Here is a 12,211-nt window from a genome sequence, read left to right as displayed (position 1 = left end):
TTTCAGGCAAATGATGCTCAAGAATTCAATCTTAGGGGCGGTGGCCAGGATGCTGTCAGGGTAGCAGTAGATTCTACCAGCTCTATTTTATTCTGTTTCTGACAGGAATTATATTTCTAAGTTATCTTACTTTTTAACTAAAATGTAACATTTTGAGTTGTGCTGAATGATAACATCAAGAAATTGTTCAAATATTTCAATTGTTTTCCTGTCAACCATTGGCTAAAAAATTTCTACATTTATAAAATGAGTCACACAAAAATAAGCTCTTAGGATTCCTTGAAGAAGGGCTGTCAGATTGTCTTGACTAATATCGAAGAACTTTCATTGAAAGTGGACAAAATGGATAATAAATCAGACAACTTTAAAGAAAAATGTTTAAAACAAATAGTGCAAATACAAGAGTCTCTTAATCTAGCAGAAAAAGCAAATATCTGGGATAGAAGAAGCTTTCAATGACATGAAAGGGAGATTGACTGAAGAAGAAAACAACACTGAATTTTTTTTAAACAAAATGCCTTACTTCTGAGCAAAACAGATGATCTAGAAAACAGATCTCTGAAAACCATCTGCATCTTTGGTTTGCCTGAGAAAATAGAAGGGGGAAGTACTGCAAACTTCTTAACATCCAAGCTTGCTAAAATTCTTCATTTATCAGAAGCTATGTCTTATGGCATTGAGAGAGCACACGGGGTTTTGGTTGTCTCCAAATGAATTGTCAGTCAAGTGAAGTGTCAGGGAAATGAAGTTTCAGTCATTTAGTCAAGGTCAAATGTTTGTCATCACCTAGATCTACTATTGTAAGATGTTTTTTTCTTCTCAAGACAAAGAATGAATTTTCAAAACAGCTTGGTCAAAATCTCCCATCAAACTGGATAATAAAATAATAAGATTTGACAATGACTGTTCTTCTGCAGTGATATCAAAACGGAAATATGTTCTACCTTTAATTAAAGAAATTAAGAAAAAAACAGATAAAAATTTGCTTACTTTTTTCCTGCAACACTTAAAATATTAACTAAAAACAAAACAAAAAAAGTCACTCCAATGTAAGGTAGAATGTCTTTTAATGTGCAAAGCTTTCAGGTAACATATACTCTTCCTCAGTGCTAACAACATTCTAAAAAACACAGTTTAAATATCACTTGTATAACACACACAGCCAATTAAAATCAATCAATTGCAACCAAAACACTTAAAGGAATAGTAGATATCATTTCAAAGCTGCTTCCTTTAATTTAAGTATAGGCCTAATTGAAACAGTTTGATTCAAACCAGGTGATCAATCATCTTGCAGCTGTAAAATCCACCTATACTCCTTAATTTCCACCTTATTGTTCACATCACCCCTTCTAATAGATTTATTAATAATTTCAATCACCCTAAATTTAAAACAATGTGAAGAATCAGTTTTGGAAACATGCTTAGCTAGGGAATTATTCATTACACCCCCCTAATATCAGAATTGGGCTCAATAATACTTTCTTTCAAATGTGGCACAGATTTTCCAACATAAAAACTTTGACATTTTTTAAATGTAGCAAGGAACACAAAATAACTATTGTTGCAAATAGCAAAACATCTAAAAGAATAAATCCAATTAGTTAGGGGGTGTGTAAGATTAATGTCCCTTTCAATAAAATCACAACAACAACTAAAACAAGGCTAGGTAACACATTTAATAGTGCTATTATGCCTAATATTATTATGTGCATCTTTATAACATAGCAGCTGTTTAAGATTTAAAAAAAATTGTGATGGGTAATCATGTTAGCACCAATAAATTGATATAATTCTGGCATAGCTCTTAATATTCCCCAGTTTTCCATAATTATTTTCTTAATCCCATCACTGCACTTACTGAAGGTAGCTATATATTGTACAGTATAAATATTCCTTCCTGATCAAACCGAAACATTTGAAGACTTAGACACTGCATCGTATTTCCTGAAATTAAAAAATATAATAACTCGAACTGGATTGGAATAATAGTTTCCTGCAATGGCAAGCTGAAATGGTTAAGGTATTTGCCTTAGAAACACAAGGTACAGGGTTTGAGTCTCACAAGGGATAATTGGCTAAGCTTAAAATGGCTCGCAAGGGCAGTTAGCTTAGTACTAATCTATGAACCTATGAAAGAAATGGTTGGAAATCTAATGAGAAGAAAAAGAAATTGAAAGAAAAGTGACTCTTTATTTAATATTATTGTCAGTTTACTTAACAAGCAGTTTTATCCCTAATTTTGCATTATAATGTTCTTACGTCTTTATTAAACATTCATTAACCTAAAAGGAAGAGTGGATGCATACTTCACTAAGGTGATTAGTCTTTTTTTGTATTTCTATTTGCTTATTTATACTTATTTTCTATCCTGACACTTAGAAATAGTATTTGTATATCATAATTGGGTCTGGTACATGTACATTTCTAAGATGAATATGCTTATATATAATAATTATATTTTTATTATTATTTTATAAATATCCACCATACCTTGGCAACAGTACTACATGCAGGTTTTCTATGCTTATATTTCCATGTAATCACTAGTTTATCTCAAATAACTTATTGCTCATAGTGAAATTCATTAATTATTTTGAGTAAGTTTTTTACCTTAACATTTAAAGTTTCTTTATGCAGCCTTTGAAAACTGCTATTCTGTTGTGTGTTATTGATGTTCTGTTGCAGTGATGTTTCCTCTGTACTGGACTTATCAACCTGCTACAGGAAATTGTGCTTGTTTGATATTATTTATGTAAGTATATGAGATTTTCATTTTTTAGTGTGACAGTTGATATATATTTTAGTTTAATAAGTATATAATTGCTAAGTTCTCATCACTGATATTATATTACTGCTTTAAAAACTTTCTGGTTTCCTTTCTTTATAAACGAGTAATTTTCACATTACTATAATAGATAACATTGTGCTTTAGGTATTGCTAGTTATAGCTAATGTGGTGCTGTTTGGGAATGAGTACTGAAGCTATAATAGATATTTTTGACTATAATAGATGGTTGGTGCAGGGTTGCAGTGGTAGGGTTGTCATCTCATAGCAAGAGGTTTTCTGGTTTGATTCTTGGCTGGGGTGCCTTCTGTATGGAGTCTGCATGTCCTCCTTGCATTTGTGTGGGTTTTCTCCAGGTGCTCTGGTTTCTTCCCATATTACAAAGACATATGTCTGGAGTGTTTCTCCCTGGACCTACAATGAAAATTGGCTTAGTTCCAAATTGGACTTTCCCAGTAAATAAATGTTAAATAAATAAATTTTGGTTTGCTGATGCTTTGTTAGAGCTTGGTGAATTATGAATGTGATGTTTTTTAGTTGTAGTATGATTCTTGTATTTCTGTTGTATGTTTGAGGATTGACTAAAATGGCTGATTATAATAATGTCTTTTGTGTTTGTGGATGCTGGATGTTTAGATCTGTTAACCGAAGTTCAAACCTGTCATCTGTACAGATTTTTGTATATTGTCTTGGTTTTGCCTTATATTTTTGGTCTGTTGCTCATAAAATTGCGGTTGACTGGTAAATTAGAGGTAAGTCTTTGACATTTTAGATTGAGAAGTAGTGATAGACTTTTGGGTTTCACATTTTGTATGCCTCTGAAGTTCTATGGTAGTGTAAAACATGTTATTTGATTGATCCTCTGGGTTTCTAGGTGCAATGTTTAGGAATTGTCCCTATTTTTCTGCCTCTGTACTCTCATTGTTTGTGTCTTTATTTGGGTTTCTTGCTTTATAAAGTTGAGAGCTATGCGATTGTTATGAAATGATGTTGTGATTCCGTGTCTTGTTTTTTTTTTTTTGGGTTCTTCTTTATTTATGTGAAGTGGGCTTTCCTGGATAGGATACTTATGGTAAATGTGATTTATTTTTCCTCTTTTCTTTCTCTTCTTCTTATTCAATTTGCATTTGGTTGGTGAAGTTGATTGAGGGTTGAGAGAGAGGACTGGGTTCAGCATTCTTATAAAACCATTTGATTGTATTGTCTGATATAAGCTGTAAAAGGTGGCAGTATGATATTTTAAACAGAAGCTGTGATATTCAGTGAATTTAAACTGAACTATATAAACCTGTGTGGTTTTCAGGGACTGTTCCTTCTTTTCAAACAGCTGAAGATCAACTTGGTTTCCCCTTTGAGGTCACTTGATATGCTATACTTTTTAAAGGTTTTACTAAAGATGTGCGAGTTACTTGGTAAAATAAAATACATATGTTGCTGTACTGGGTGAAAGGTCAAAAGGTCATACAATGCTCTTGCATTTAAAGGCTCCCTCTTTATTTAAATATAACTCAATAAACAGCAAACTATAATATTTATTTATTACAAAGAAACTGGGGCTATAGAGTACAATTTTATTCCTTTTGTGTGATAATACAAAAAAAATTAAGACAGGAATAAAATATCAATACTATGAAATAATAAGATGTAATACTGGCATACGTATAAGCATGCTTTTTGCAGCTATGACTAAGGAAATGCATGAGTAATTTAAAAGGGAAAGTTGTACACAGGCAATCATTTGCATAGAATTTCTAATTAGTTTTGCTGAATCACTAATAACAGAAGACTGATTCATGGGAGTACACATGTTCTGTATGTGCGGAATAACTTAATTAATGGTACTGTACTTTTGACTCTCATCAAATTTTTATTTGTAGCTCAATGCAGATTTCCATAAATAGATTTCTGACATGCTTTTAAAGCTTATCATAAATGTTGTGTGCATACAAACTATTTCAATGCTTCGTCTTTTGAAGGTAGTTTCTTTGTCATGCAACATAGGCCCTTATAATTCTAATGGCAGCTTGCACAGTATACTATGTTCTGACAAATTTAAAAAGGTAACCATGTTTGGTACTACAGCTAAAAATAGATACTTCAAATCACTAAAGAAAACTGACAAAATGTAATTCTAAATTAAAAGAAACATTTATGTGTTTTTCTTATTTTATGCCTTTCTTCTACCAAACTCTTACATTTCTTCTTTCACTTGAATTTATTCCTTCATATTGTGCTGTAATGTCAGCAAAAGTAAGCATTTAACTGGGAAAAGCATTTTAACTATGGATATAAAAATCAAGATTTTAAATTAAGTATTCAGCATACTTTACCATCTATATCAACTGACTACACATTACCACTTACTACAAACATAGCACACTTCTACATCAGTAAAGTATTCTTGTTAGCAAAGTGGACATACAGAATACTTCACTTAAAAGAGAGAGAGCGAAATGGGGAGAAAAAAGAGAAAGGAAACAAGTATGGATATGCATTGTATATGTATATGTATATGTATATATATATATATATATATATATATATATATATATATATATATGTATGTGTATGTGTATTTGTGTATCTATGTGTACATATATCAATGAACTATTACTTATAAATCTGCAAATTGAAGAAAATATATAAGGCAACTCTTTAGTTCTCTTATGTTTATTGTAGTTTTTATGAAATTTATTTGAAAATAATTCTGTAACAATTTTCTGTGAGCAACATCACTGCGAGGATGAAAGGGGATTATTTACTCTAATAGCATAATATTAGACTTTAAACAGTGCTGTGGGAAGGGCAGAGTGATTGAGTCACTTGCCCCAGGCTGTGATTTCTATTTAGTGATGAAGGTTTGACAACTTGCAGACTGTCATTAAGAGATTATAATTGTTGTTCTTTGATAGACAGCCTGTAGGTTGCTCAGCATTTGCTACTTTTTAAAGATAATTGATGTAAAACTACATTTTAATAATGACATAAATCTGACAGTTAGCTTGTAAATTGCTAAATTTAATTTATTGTTTTATAGAACATCCATCTGATGCTGTTGAATTATATGCAGAACTCTGCTTTGAAATGATAAATGCACCATGCACAATACCTTTATCGTTACTCTGGTTGAAAAAATATTTAAAAGGGTGGCTTTTTCTTTTTTTTCTTAAGCTTGCATTTGTAATAGATTTAATATATAAGTTGTAATCTACTTATTAATATTTAGTAAATAGAAAAACAACAGATCCATTTTTTAGAAGAGTCATATCAATTACTGTTAAATGTATACTGTCAGAAATGCAGAATCACTGAAAGTCGGTTTCCTGCGACCAATTCACTGAAAGCTCACTTCACTGAAAACTCATTTCACTGAAACTCATTTAGTTGAACATTATATGTGGCCTTTTCCCCACTGTAGTACGATCCTGGAGTTAGTATATAAGGTAGGGGAGCATAGCCCCCCACATATTGTAATTATTTTAAAGCATACAGATGGATACTTACAAGTGCAATGAATAACTCTTTCCAGAAGACCCCCCAATGTGTCCCCCACACTCCCCTTACTATATATACTAAATCCAGGATTGGACTACAGTGGGAAAAAGGCCATATATAACTTTTAACAAAATGAGCTTCAGTGAAATTAGTTTTCAGTGAAGTGAGCTTTCAGTGAATTGGTCCCAGTCATTTGACTTTCAATGAAATGATTTTCAACAAAATGACGTAGACCCATATATATATATATATATATATATATATATATATATATATATAGATGTGTATATATATATATATATATATATATATATATATATATATATATACACACATATATATATATATATATATATATATATATATATATATATATATATATATATATATATAAGTATATATAGGTTACCTTTATTTGGCTGACATTTCATTTGATTGACAAACATTTGCCCTGGAACAAATGACTGAAACTTCATTTCCCTGACACTTCATTTGACTGACAATTAGTACTGGCAGTATGTAGAGCACTGCAAGGCAAGTAAAAGGAATATGTCCTTTTCCCACTGTAGTGTGACCCTGGAGTTAGTATATATAGTTAAGGGGGTGGGGGGCACAGCCCTTCACACTAGGTGGTGTGGGGGGTGCATCCCCCCCACCTAGTTTGGTTTTACTAAACAATATAAAACCAAAAGCAGAGAATATAAAATCAAACTAAGTGGGCCCCCCACACCACCCTAACTATATATACTAACTCCAGGGTTGCACTACAGTAGGGAAATGGACATATTCATTTTACTTGCTTTACGGTGATCTATGCACTGCCAGTACTAATTGTCAGTCAAATGAAGTGTCAGTCAAATGAATTTTCAGTCAAATGAATTGTCAGTCAAATGAAGTGTCAAGTCAAATGAAGGTAACCCATATATATATATATATATATATATACACACACACACACACACACACACATATATATATATATATATATATATATATATATATATATATATATATATATATATATATATATATATATATATATATATATATATATATTCATTACAAATAAATATATATATAAGAATTATTTCATTGAAATATAATTTAAAATATTACAGACATTATTTTATGTAGGTGTGAGGTTATTGTAAACAAGTTATTATATTTTTCTCTAAATAGAAGACTTTGTCTTGGGTTGCATTTCTTTTCTTGAGTTGATGATGGGTTAGTTTGGATGTATTTTCTATTCAAACTAGGAGTTCTAGACACCATGAAGGGAGGGAAGATTAAAACAATCTTATGTTTAAAAATTAACACAATTTTTTCTTCTTTTTGGTGTCTACTATACTGTTAATATGTTCATATTCCATAAAAATAATGTAAATAAACTTCTTATTGTCAATAAGCAGTTTAAAGTTTGTAAAAGTGGCATTATAGTAACAATTCATCTGAGAGATAGTCACTTATTCCTTTACATGTCATTAGCTAACACATGGTTCAATTAAAGTGTAGATCTACTAACATTAATGGTTTAAATAATGATTGCAAGAGAAATAATTTAACAAAGTTCCTTAGTCTATTTGCTTCATAAATTATTTTTTACAAGAGACCCATTTATTACAAGATGATATAAATAGACTTAATACTAAACATTACACAGTATTAAGTATTTCTCATTACAAACCAAAAAAAGAGAGGTGTTGTTATTTTATGGACAAACTTTTTACCTATACCCAATATATTGGACACATATAATGATGATAAAGGCATGTTTGTTTCAGTAAGAATGGAAATAAAAGGCAAATTATATACTTTTGTTAATGTTTACTGGATACCTGGTACTGGTGTTAAAACAGTTAATCATCAGTTACAACAAATAATACAACTCTTGAAAGGTAGTATAATTTTGGCAGGTGACTTCAAATATAAATGGTTAAAATTCTAATACTACAAGAAAATGAAGAGTGTCAACCTTGGCTAAGGCTTTAAAATATTTTGTAGAGTCATTTCATATTAAAGATATTATTGAATTCTCAGATTCTGATTCTTTTTTCTATACTCATTTCTCTCATAGACATAATACACAGTCAATAATAGTTAGGGTATATATCATCAATAACCTAATATCTAGACTAAGTAAAGTAAAAGTTGTTACATGTCTGCTATTGGATCATGATGCCATAACATTTGAACTTGTATTAAACCCTAATAACATGCCAGCATTTATAACTAACTTAAAATATTTTAAAGATTTTTTAATAATGAGATTAAGCCTTTTATTGAATTCAATTATACAGATGACATTTCTGAAATTTATCTATGGGACACCCTAAAAGCTTATTTGATTGTTAAAATAAAGAATTGGTATGTTCTTATGAAAAAGCAATGGGATAAAGACTTGATAGATTTACAGGGGAAAACTTGATACATTAAAACAAATAGATAAAAAAAATACAAAATATGCTAAAAGAAATCAATGATTCACAGAAAAAGTATCTAGACATTTTAAATCATAAAACTATGATACATTTAATAAGGATAAAGTAATTAATTATTCTGTAAATCCAAAATTTATGCATAAATTAACATCAAAAACAAAAATGCTAATTAAATCTAACCACATTAAAGAATTGTACTCTCCTGAAAGTAACAAAACAGTTACTGAAACTGATGACTTTTTGAATATATTTAGAGCCCACTTTAATAAAATTAATCAATATAACCCAGCAATTGATGTACTATAAATAATTTAAAACCTTTATTAAAAAAATATACTACAAACAGGTTGACAGAAGAACAAAAGGAATTGATAGATATTCCTATATTAATGTCTGAACTTAAAAGTCAAATGGACAAACTAAAACCTAACAAAGCACCTGGCAATGATGGCATAATATGGGACATTTATAAAGTATTACCTAAAGAAGCTTTACACATTTTGCATAAAGTTTTTCTAATAGTTAAAGACATAACTAAAGCCCCTCCATCCTGGAAATAAACACTTATTTCTCCAATATTAAAGGCCAATAAAAATCCAGCAGAATGTTTCTGTTATACAGCAATCTCACATTTAACTATTGATTATAAAATATTTATGGCTATACATGCTGCTAGATTACAAAAAACTATTACCATATATGATTAATAATATTATGTTAAAGAATATTAACTTTAATAGTTTTCACTAATGATAAAAAGGATGATTAGACATTGGTAAGTTTGGACATAAACTATGCTTTTGACGTGGTTAACTGGAAATATTCATTATTGGTTCTAGAAGAGTATAATTGCTCTATTGATTTTTCACAAGTTATTAAGTTGCTTTATGGAAGCTCATTTGCATAATAGGTACCTATGTAGCAGAGTCAATTTCTATAAACAAAGGAACAAAACAGGGCTGCCCTTTATCACTACTATTATTTACTGTGATTATGAAACCATTTGCAAACTACATAAGGTCAAACATAGATATTAAAGTTATACAGATTAATAATAAATTAAAATTTAAGGTATTATTTGCAGATGATATTCTTCTGACTTTAAATGAAAAAAAAAAAACTCTCTTAAGGCTGTATTGAATGCAATAGAATTCTTCCAGAAAAAATCTGGACTTATTTTTAATGAGAATAAAACAAAAATTTTACTTATAAATACCAATGTTAATGGTATGGAAGAAAGATTTTTTTAAATATGTAGTGAGAGAGAAAAAATGTACCTATTTAGGAATAATTTTAACAGATAATATTAAGAATATGATAGAAGAAAATTATCTTAATAGTCTAAATTCTATTAAAGGTCTTGTTAATAAATAGAACAAGTTTCAGTTTTCCATGGAAGAGAGACTTTCTTTAATAAAGATGATTATTCTACAAAAAATTAACATATAATACAATCATTTGCATTACCTCTTCCTAAAAAATATATATAAAAGAATTTAATTCCTAATACTTACATTTTTTGGTATCATAATAAATCTAGGTTAGGATTAAAATGTCATGTTAGAGACTGGCCTATGCTGGAATAGTTATGCCAGATATAGAGCTATATTTGTTATCTTCTGTCATTAAAACAATTTCCTTATGGTTGGATAACAATTATAATGCTAAATGGAATGACATACAAGAAATCATTTGTATGGAATCAAATCAAATAACATAGACACAGAAAACTTTAATGATAAATAATAACTTCCTCTGGATAATAAAATATTGCATACCAGAAAATAGAAACATTATGATCAATTATTCATATCTCTCTTAAATGTTAATTACTTTTAGAAAGTTTGTTTATAACAATCCTGAATATGAGACTTTTTTAATTTCCTATAGCATATACACAAAATAGCATATGTACTTTTAACATATATAAAATGAATACATTCAAGGAGAATAATTTGGTATACTGGAGTCAACTGACGGTGGGATAAAAATTGCAAACTCTAGAAAATATATCTACTGCATTTAATTTAAATAAGGACTTATGGTTACATGTACAGAATTGTAGATTTTCAGTAGAAAATAAAATTAAGCTAATGCAACCTTCAATAAAAAATTCTGTACAAAATTTCATTGATTTATTCATTTTATTATTACATCAGAGAACAATGGTAAAGGGATTTTTATCAGAAATACATATGATTATTAAATATATGACAGAATGCTTTAATGAAAGTTATTGGGAGTATTTCAAATTTATAAATAATTATTATCCAAATAAAGAACATATAAAACATATGTTGACATCTTCAAATTATACTACTTATTCCATAAATTGGAAATTGTCTATACGGAAATTTATACACAAAACTTTCATAACCCTGCATAGAATAGAATTAATGTATTAGAAAAAAGTAACATGTTGAAGATGTAAAACAAATACTAAAGTGGATTGGCAACATATGTTTTTTGATTGTGAATTTATTAAACCATCCTGGGACAATATTAATGTTTTTTACGGGCTTTATTTAATGATAAATTAATTTTATCTAAATCATTAATCTTATTCAGTACACCAATACCTGACTGTGTAAAGAGAGTAAATTACCCACTTCTATGGACCATCCTATCAATTGCAAGAAAATAATCACAAAGAACTGGAAGAATGATCAAACTTCAATGAAGAATGAATTCATAAATATTGCAACTGTTTGTCATTGCGAACTTTTAGCAATCAAGATGACATCAACTAGAATTACTACTTATTTCAACATTTGGATGAAGCTCAAGGAACTGCTAAGTAAGTAGTCATAATCCTGGTAGCAACAATGACTTTGCTTTTTTTCTTTTTAATATATATCAGTTATATAGTAGACACCTTTGTAAATAGTTATTTTTGTTTTACTATATCTTGTTTGTTTACGTAGTTCTTTTGTTAAAATTTGTCATTTATCTGTTGTAATTAATAAACATATTTTAACAAAAAAGAATTCAATCTTCATCCACTCATAGGTTATCCATTTTTGATAAAGTCTGTAGTAGTATTTACTGAACTTAAGACCCTTACTATAGTACAGCTTTCCTGAAAAGGTATCTGAGGTCTGAAGTAATGTTAGGCTCAAAAAGAGGAATAGTTTACTTTTTGTTATGAATTTAAGTCCCAAGCAGGTGCTAGTAGATATGAAGGAGACCTTAGGTGAAGCATCCTGCTCAAGTACTGTTTTATAGTAAGCTATAAAACAACAGTGATTGAAACAGGTATGAAGGCAGAAATAATAGCTAAATGCACATTTATGAATGAATACATCCAACTGTTATTAAATAAAGAGGTAAGGCCTTGTAAGGTTCAAGGAACTGAGTAAGCATTAAGTCGTAAGCCTTTATTTTTCCACAGTCAACATAACCAGAATATTAAGGATGACTGGATTTTCCAGCATTTGATTTTTCAGTTTTCTTCAAAAAAACTGCAGTAAAAAGATGGATATTTGGAATT

Source organism: Protopterus annectens, chromosome 1.part1, assembly GCF_019279795.1.
Source record: "Protopterus annectens isolate FY-2018-M chromosome 1.part1, PAN1.0, whole genome shotgun sequence".
NCBI lineage: Eukaryota > Metazoa > Chordata > Ceratodontiformes > Protopteridae > Protopterus > Protopterus annectens.
The sequence above is the reverse complement of the archived record's forward strand: the minus strand, read 5'-3'. Positions refer to the sequence as shown.